This window comes from Lacerta agilis, chromosome 2 (assembly GCF_009819535.1).
Source record: "Lacerta agilis isolate rLacAgi1 chromosome 2, rLacAgi1.pri, whole genome shotgun sequence".
NCBI classification, from domain to species: Eukaryota; Metazoa; Chordata; class Lepidosauria; order Squamata; family Lacertidae; genus Lacerta; species Lacerta agilis.
The window spans coordinates 32,907,257-32,914,243 of NC_046313.1; positions in this window are offsets into that span (position 1 = coordinate 32,907,257).

Sequence of the window (6,987 nt, forward strand, 5' to 3'; positions counted from 1 at the left end):
AATACACAAGACGTGGCCATAATGTTTGATGTTAGTATGTGCCATGTTTCTTTTTTATTAGTGCTTTTGGGCTTGAAAGCCACGCCTCCAGGTTCCCCTCTGCCCCTGCAGGGATTAGAACTTCATTTGTACAGAGTACATTGGAATTCCCCCAGCTTCCAAGCCAGATGGGGCTGCATTGCATCACCGCATGAAACCCCATGGGCAAAAACAATCAACATTCTTCCTGTCGCCAAGCCCAGGGTAGGCACCATTTGCTTGAATACCTTTAAGAACTGGTGCTATTTCCCAATCAGCCTAAGTGTGCTTACACAAGGGAGCCCCTAGCGCCTTCTTTAATAATCCTGGCTTTATTTGGGATGGCCAATGATCTCATCCTCTGCAGGTGCAAGGCAGAACATACAGCCAATTCCGGGAGTCACAAGGGGCTTCCCACACAATGAGATGGGAAGACTCTGGATGGGATTCATGCTGCAGAGTGGGTCAAGCCAGGGTTAACGATACAGCTCTTAAGTGGGCTCACCCACTCTGCGATTGAAGCTATGTAGGTTAGTCTGTCTAAGCCCAGAGATCGGCCAACACTAGCATGAGAAGGGTTAAATCCTCCAGACAGGTAGCAAAAGGAGGCAACACACAAAAGTGACAACATCTTATTGGTACAAAGTAGATGGTGATCCAGCTATTGTAGGCTTCAGGTCAGTGATCTCTCTCTAAAGCTCCATTCCATTCAAACATCCTAACCAAATCAACTACTGTTTGGAGTTAACCAGAATTTAAAAACGCACACCATGCCATGGTTTGAGCTACCAAATATACAAGCAAGCAAACCATGGTTTAGAGCTGTTTGGTTTGCTTTATGTTTGCTATGACCAACATCCCTCAACCAGCAAATGCCCTGCTATTTCAGGAGCATTCTATAAAAAAAAACACAAATTTCTCACTGGTCGGTGTGCTGTTCCTTTCTCCAGGATTAGCCTCCCCAAAATTCGTATATGCCTCCCACTTTTCTTTCTTATTGGAACTGACTGCATTTGTGCCTTCAATATTTCACCTTTAAGAAACTCCCTTTTCCTGACACCAGGGGTAAGGTATTTCAGATATGCCATATGGACACAGCAAGCAGTAGGCAAGGCAGATGAGATCTCTTTAGTTGAAAGCTTAAGCATTAGGAAAACATACTCTAAAAGTCCCTTTCACGCTCCACAGTCAAAAGTATATTATATTTCCTCCAGACATGGAAAGTTCTTCTCAAATGAAATGAAATGAAATAAAAAATTCCTTCCAGTAGCACCTTAGAGACCAACTAAGTTTGTTCTTGGTATGAGCTTTCGTGAAGAAGTGTGCATGCACACGAAAGCTCATACCAAGAACAAACTTAGTTGGTCTCTAAAGTGCTACTGGAAGGATTTTTTTTATTTTATTTTGTTTTGACTATGGCAGACCAACACGGCTCCCTACCTGTAACTCAAATGAAATAAATAGCCACAAGGTGGCGGCAGCACACTTTCAAAGCTTTCTTGGCTAGCCTACAAACAAACCGCAGTCTTTACTGTGTGGGTATAGAAGGGGAAAAAATTGTAAACAGTGAAACTAAAAGGCCACGGAATACAAGACATACAGTCTGTGACATTTCTACTCAAAGTTCAAAAGCACACTGACCATTCACAACAGCCATAATGGTCACTGCACTTCTCTTGTATACTACTAAACGTTACATGGAAATGTCACAGGCAGAACCCTTTGCATTTCGTGACCTTTCAACCCAACTCTGTACCCTTTTCTCCTCCACGTTCATATTCATGGGCAGCCATCTCTCTCTGCCAAGCAAGGATATAGCCAACTTCACACATCTCACAAGGCGAGCCCACAAAACCTCATGACGTCAATAAATCTGCTAAGTATTTTTTAACATGCCGTACAACTCTCCTGACAGTATTTTTTTTCCTGCAAGAGACATTGTTACTTATTAAATTTCCATACCACCCTTCAACCAAAGTTTGCAGGCTGGTTTGCAATATAAAAAGCATAAGCCTTTCCCATATTACATGCTCCCTCTTCCACTACATAACATCCTCAAAATAATTCAGCTTTAGGCTAAAACAACTCTGAAAAGTCCAGTCTACATCCAGTAGCAATGTCACACAGGAACCAGTGTTAGAAACTGAGATGGGAAAGCTAGGAGCTAAATGGCACCTTAAAAATAGGCTATGGAGGCAACAACGGAAAGCCTAGGCGCGCTTTTTTATAACACGAATACAAAGCTGGAAATAAATGAACTGCAGCTAAAATGTTGTGTTCATTTTTCACATGGCCCTTCCCCTGTTCAACCCCCCCCCCCCCCGGGCAATATTCTTAAGAGGGTCTCTTCTCCAGTCTTCAGAGTAGCTGGAAGTGGGGAGGCAGAAAAAGGTACTCCTTTCCTTCTACTCTGCACTTTTAATCTTGAAATCTTAGGCGAACTACTGCGCCCAGAGCTCAGCAACTGCTCGTGCTAATGAAATTCGCTGTCGCAAAATATGCCTAGAACAATGGGAGTTTTGAACGCGGACAGGAACGTCCCTCCCTCCAGAAGCTGCACCAGAGACTTCTTGTCCCTTGAGCCAGCTCTACAGCAACAGTGGAGGAACCACCGGCCAAAGAGCCAAATGTGGTTGCTCCAGCCAACCCTTGGGACTCTCCCTAAGACCACACTCCTTATCCCAGGCCACACTCCTCACCATCCCTTGCCCATGTCTTCCTTAAGTGCTTTTACCAGGCTGGAAGGTATCCGAGCTATAATGATGTTTCTAGCTTGCTTGGGTGGAGGTATGTGTGTACAAACCTATGGCACTTGTACAGCTGGAATGTAACCTCCTGCACAAAAGGGAAGAGTCACATCCATTGCTCCAGCCATGGAGGAATGTTGCCCTCAGGGTGGAAAGGATTCCCAGCTGTTGATTCACAGTATGCAAGAGGGCAGGTGGTTACTCAGGCTTTACAATTTTTCTTTTACATAATCGTTATTTAACAAAGTTTCGAATATTTTACTTTAAGCTGCCCTAATAACATATTTGAAGGGTGCGGTATAAATACAGACAGAAAGAAAATGAAAGAAAGACTATGGCTATCTTGCAATAAGATTCCCCTTATGTTCCGAGGCTTGGAAAGAGCAGCAGCTTCTGTAGCAAAGTATCCCACTGGGAGCGCATTACAGATACCCTCCATATATTTCAAGGGAGATGATGAGACCATAAATGTTTAAGGAGGTCCCTCTCAGCAAGAAGAGCACTGTAATCAATAACCCAGGACCAGGAGCATCCAGGGGGAATGAGCATCCTATCCGGCAATTCTCAAAAGTGCTTGAGTGGGCAAGCAAAGAGAGCTCATGTCAATGGTGCACCAAGGGAACTGGCGCCTCGAGCTGCTTGTGTCATCCATAATATGCTTTATAGCCAGCGCCATCTCCGAACTTCGAGGGGAAAGGAAATGTTTATAGTCCATTCAACCCACAAACAGGAAAGCAACATCAGCAAACAACAGAGGTGCTATTTAGCTATAATGGTGGTCACTTACATACTTTTCAACAGATGACTGCAACTATGTGGAGAGCCTGTTATTTATTGTATCCACACAGTCAGCAATGTACCACATCTGGGCAAGCAACCAATCAGGAATGAGTGCAGAGATGTTTTATGAGATAGAATTTGTCTCAGGGTACAGTGAGATGCCTGCCAAACGGATAGACAATCTGATTCTGAAGTTGTCCTTTGATGGGACCACTGCATGGCCTATGCTGTCCACTGTGGTCACAGAAACAGGAGAGCAGGAAATGTCCACAGCTGCCATGCACAGGGACATAAAGAAACAGAACAGAACTGTCTGTCTGCCCCCCGCCTCCATGTGGCCCCCGGGCACTGACAACCCACGCTATGCCAGTTCAGAAAGCATTAGAGTGAAAAAAACTCTATGAGCAGGAATTCATGTGCAATTGTTATGGAAAGAGACTGTCGTGCTCAAAAACTAGAGGGTCTTTTAGAATGTGACATCACCCCCCTCTTGGGTTACTGAGGCCATCCTGGCATCTGTCATATTCTATTTAACATGGTTGCCCGACACTGGTCTGCACATAATGCTAAGCCATAGTTTATTAACCAGTGGTTTATTATGTGTGACCTCCATCCTGTGACTTATCCAAACTTTGCTTACTGCCAACAAAATATAGTCTGAAACTATGGTTTCTTATAAACCTTGGTTTGTTTTATCTATGGCTAGCATTACATGTGAATCCAGGACCCTTCCTTAATCATGGTTTCTTTGGCCACTAACTTTTCCAGGTGAGCCTAAAGGTCACCGAGCCTAAAGGACATATGGCAAGAATAGATGGAAAACACCAGCCAAACTTTGGAGAAACAAGTCATTGTTTGTTTGAAAGTGTGTGGGGCAGCTTGTGGTTAACTTTAACGAATTATGGCCTAGCATTATGAGGGCTCTGCCACATAGGAAGTGGTTGGCCCTGAAAGTTTCAGTCACTAATACGTAAGTCTGGACCGTGGCCTGTAAACAAAGACCACATAAAGGAATAGTTTACCAGGCAATGTCACCATTATTTAGTCACTGCAAGGACAAATCAGGAAGGAATGTTATCAGGTTACATTTGAATTTAAATTCAACTTAAATTACATTAAGCACTCCCAAACAACTTTTTTATTTAAAATATTCCATTTCCCAAACTTCCTTCTGCCAAGACTTGTCAGCCAATGGAAAATTTATAAGCTTTACACATCAAGCAAAGCCATTTGGCTTGGCTCTATAATTTGAAAACTTAGATCATTACTGCACTGTGGTAGCAGAAATCCTTCAAAGCTGCCCGATCATGTAACACACACACACAAGAGAAACACTGGTGCTCTTTATTCAGTTTGCTTACATGTTTATAGCTAACACCTTGGAATGGATCCATCAGGCAAAAGAGAGGCTCAAGCTGGATGGCAAATTTCCCCTTCAAAGTCTCTGTGGGGAGTTAGGGGAGAGATTTATTTTCCCTCAGGAAGGGAGACAGCACACCAGCCAGACGTGTCAGTCGCAATATTCAACACCTTGGAGCAGCAGAGGGAGAAGGAGAAGGAGGCACTGAAAGCAAAACAAGTACAGTGGCACCTCGGGCTAAGAACTTAATTCGTTCTGGAGGTCTGTTCTTAACCTGAAACTGTTCTTAACCTGAGGTACCACTTTAGCTAATGGGGCCTCCCGCTGCCACCGCGCCGTTGCCACATGATTTCTGTTGTCATCCTGAAGCAAAGTTCTTAACCCGAGGTACTATTTCTGAGTTAGCAGAGTCTGTAACCTGAAGCGTCTGTAACCCGAGGTACCACTGTAAGAGATCGTGCAACGGTTTATTGGAACAAGGTCAGCAACAGCGGAACAGATGTCCAATATGTCTTTTGCCATGTTACCAACATTGCTGACATATCTCAGCTGGTTTCCATAACAATGCAAGGTCCTGCCCAGCTTGCCGTGCCAAACCAAGACGGCTTTCACGATGCCAGCTTATAAAGATGCCACAGCTGAGTGGCTGGGCTGGTGGGAGAGAAGCAGACATGACTCACTGGCAAGCCTAAGGACAATGAGTGCCTGAGATTTTTTTTTTTACCTACAGGAGGAACGAAAGCTTCAAAAGAAGAAGAGGAGGACATTGAAAGTGGCAAGCGAGAAGAACGCAGCCAGTGACCAGCCATTTCATGACACAACATGCGCATGCAGTCAGCCAAAATGGGAGGGAGACTGCAAGCCTTGAAAATCTAGAAAGCACAAAGTTACCTGTAAGGTTAGGTAGTATCAAGAGGAAAGGAGAGATGGAGACACTTGGAGGTGGCACAGAGATAGCTCTCCAAATTTTTAACTATACTTGGAATACAACCTCCCCTTCCCTCCTCCTTTCAAATTAAATGAATCTCCTGTATCCTTCACCAAGCAATAGCTTGTGAAGGGGCAACTGAGAACAGTGATGTCCTCTTGGTGGAACACTTGATGGGATGGGGATAATAATAATAATAATAATAATAATAATAATAATAATAATAATAATACCACCCTGCCCGCCTGGCTGGGTTTTCCCAGCCACTCTGGGCAGCTCCCAACAGAATATTAAAAGCACGATAAAACATAAAATATTAAAAACTTCCCTAAACAGGGTTGCCTTCAGATATCTTCTAAAAGTCAGGTAGTTGTTTATTTCCTTGACATCTGATGAGAAGCGTTCCACAGGGCGGGGGCCACTACCGAGAAGGCCCTCTGCCTGGTTCCTTGTAACGTTGCTTCTCGCAGTGAGGGAACCGCCAGAAGGCCCTTGGAGCTGGACCTCAGTGTCTGGTGTCCGATGGGGTTGGAGACGCTCCTTCAGGTATGCTGGACTACAACTCCCATCACCCCACACCACTGGCCATGGTGGCTGAGGCTGATGGGATTTTGAGGCCAACAACATCTGGAGGGCTTTATGGGTAATCCAACATCTTTATGGGTAATCCAACTGTAGGGGGTGGCTCCTCAATCAAAGACAATGCAGAGGGATGTATGTGTAAAAATCCCCAACAGCTGCCTCAGAACTGTCAGAGACAGTGTCAGAAAAACAGTGGGCTGAGAGTTTCTAGTTTGGAACTAACTGAAACTGAGCCTTGGGGTGGGGTCGGCTTAAGTAGCTCTCTGGGGATCTGCTGCCTGATGTAGGAGTGACTGTATGTTTCTACGGTGTACATTTGCAACTAAAAAAAGAAGAAGAGAAGATCTTCCAAAGAGGAAAAATAAACCCTTTAGCGCTATCCCCGAAACTTCTCGTTGCACAAGGAAGCAGGGAGCATGCACCATATTATTAAAGACTTCAGTTGCTACCTAAGGAAAACCGAGTTAAACATATACTTTGTCTCTAAGTTCTTTTGGTTCAAGGCCCCCATCCATCTCTTTGTATTTGAGAGAACCCAAAAGCCCCAGCTGAGACTCTTTCAGGGGCTGTGC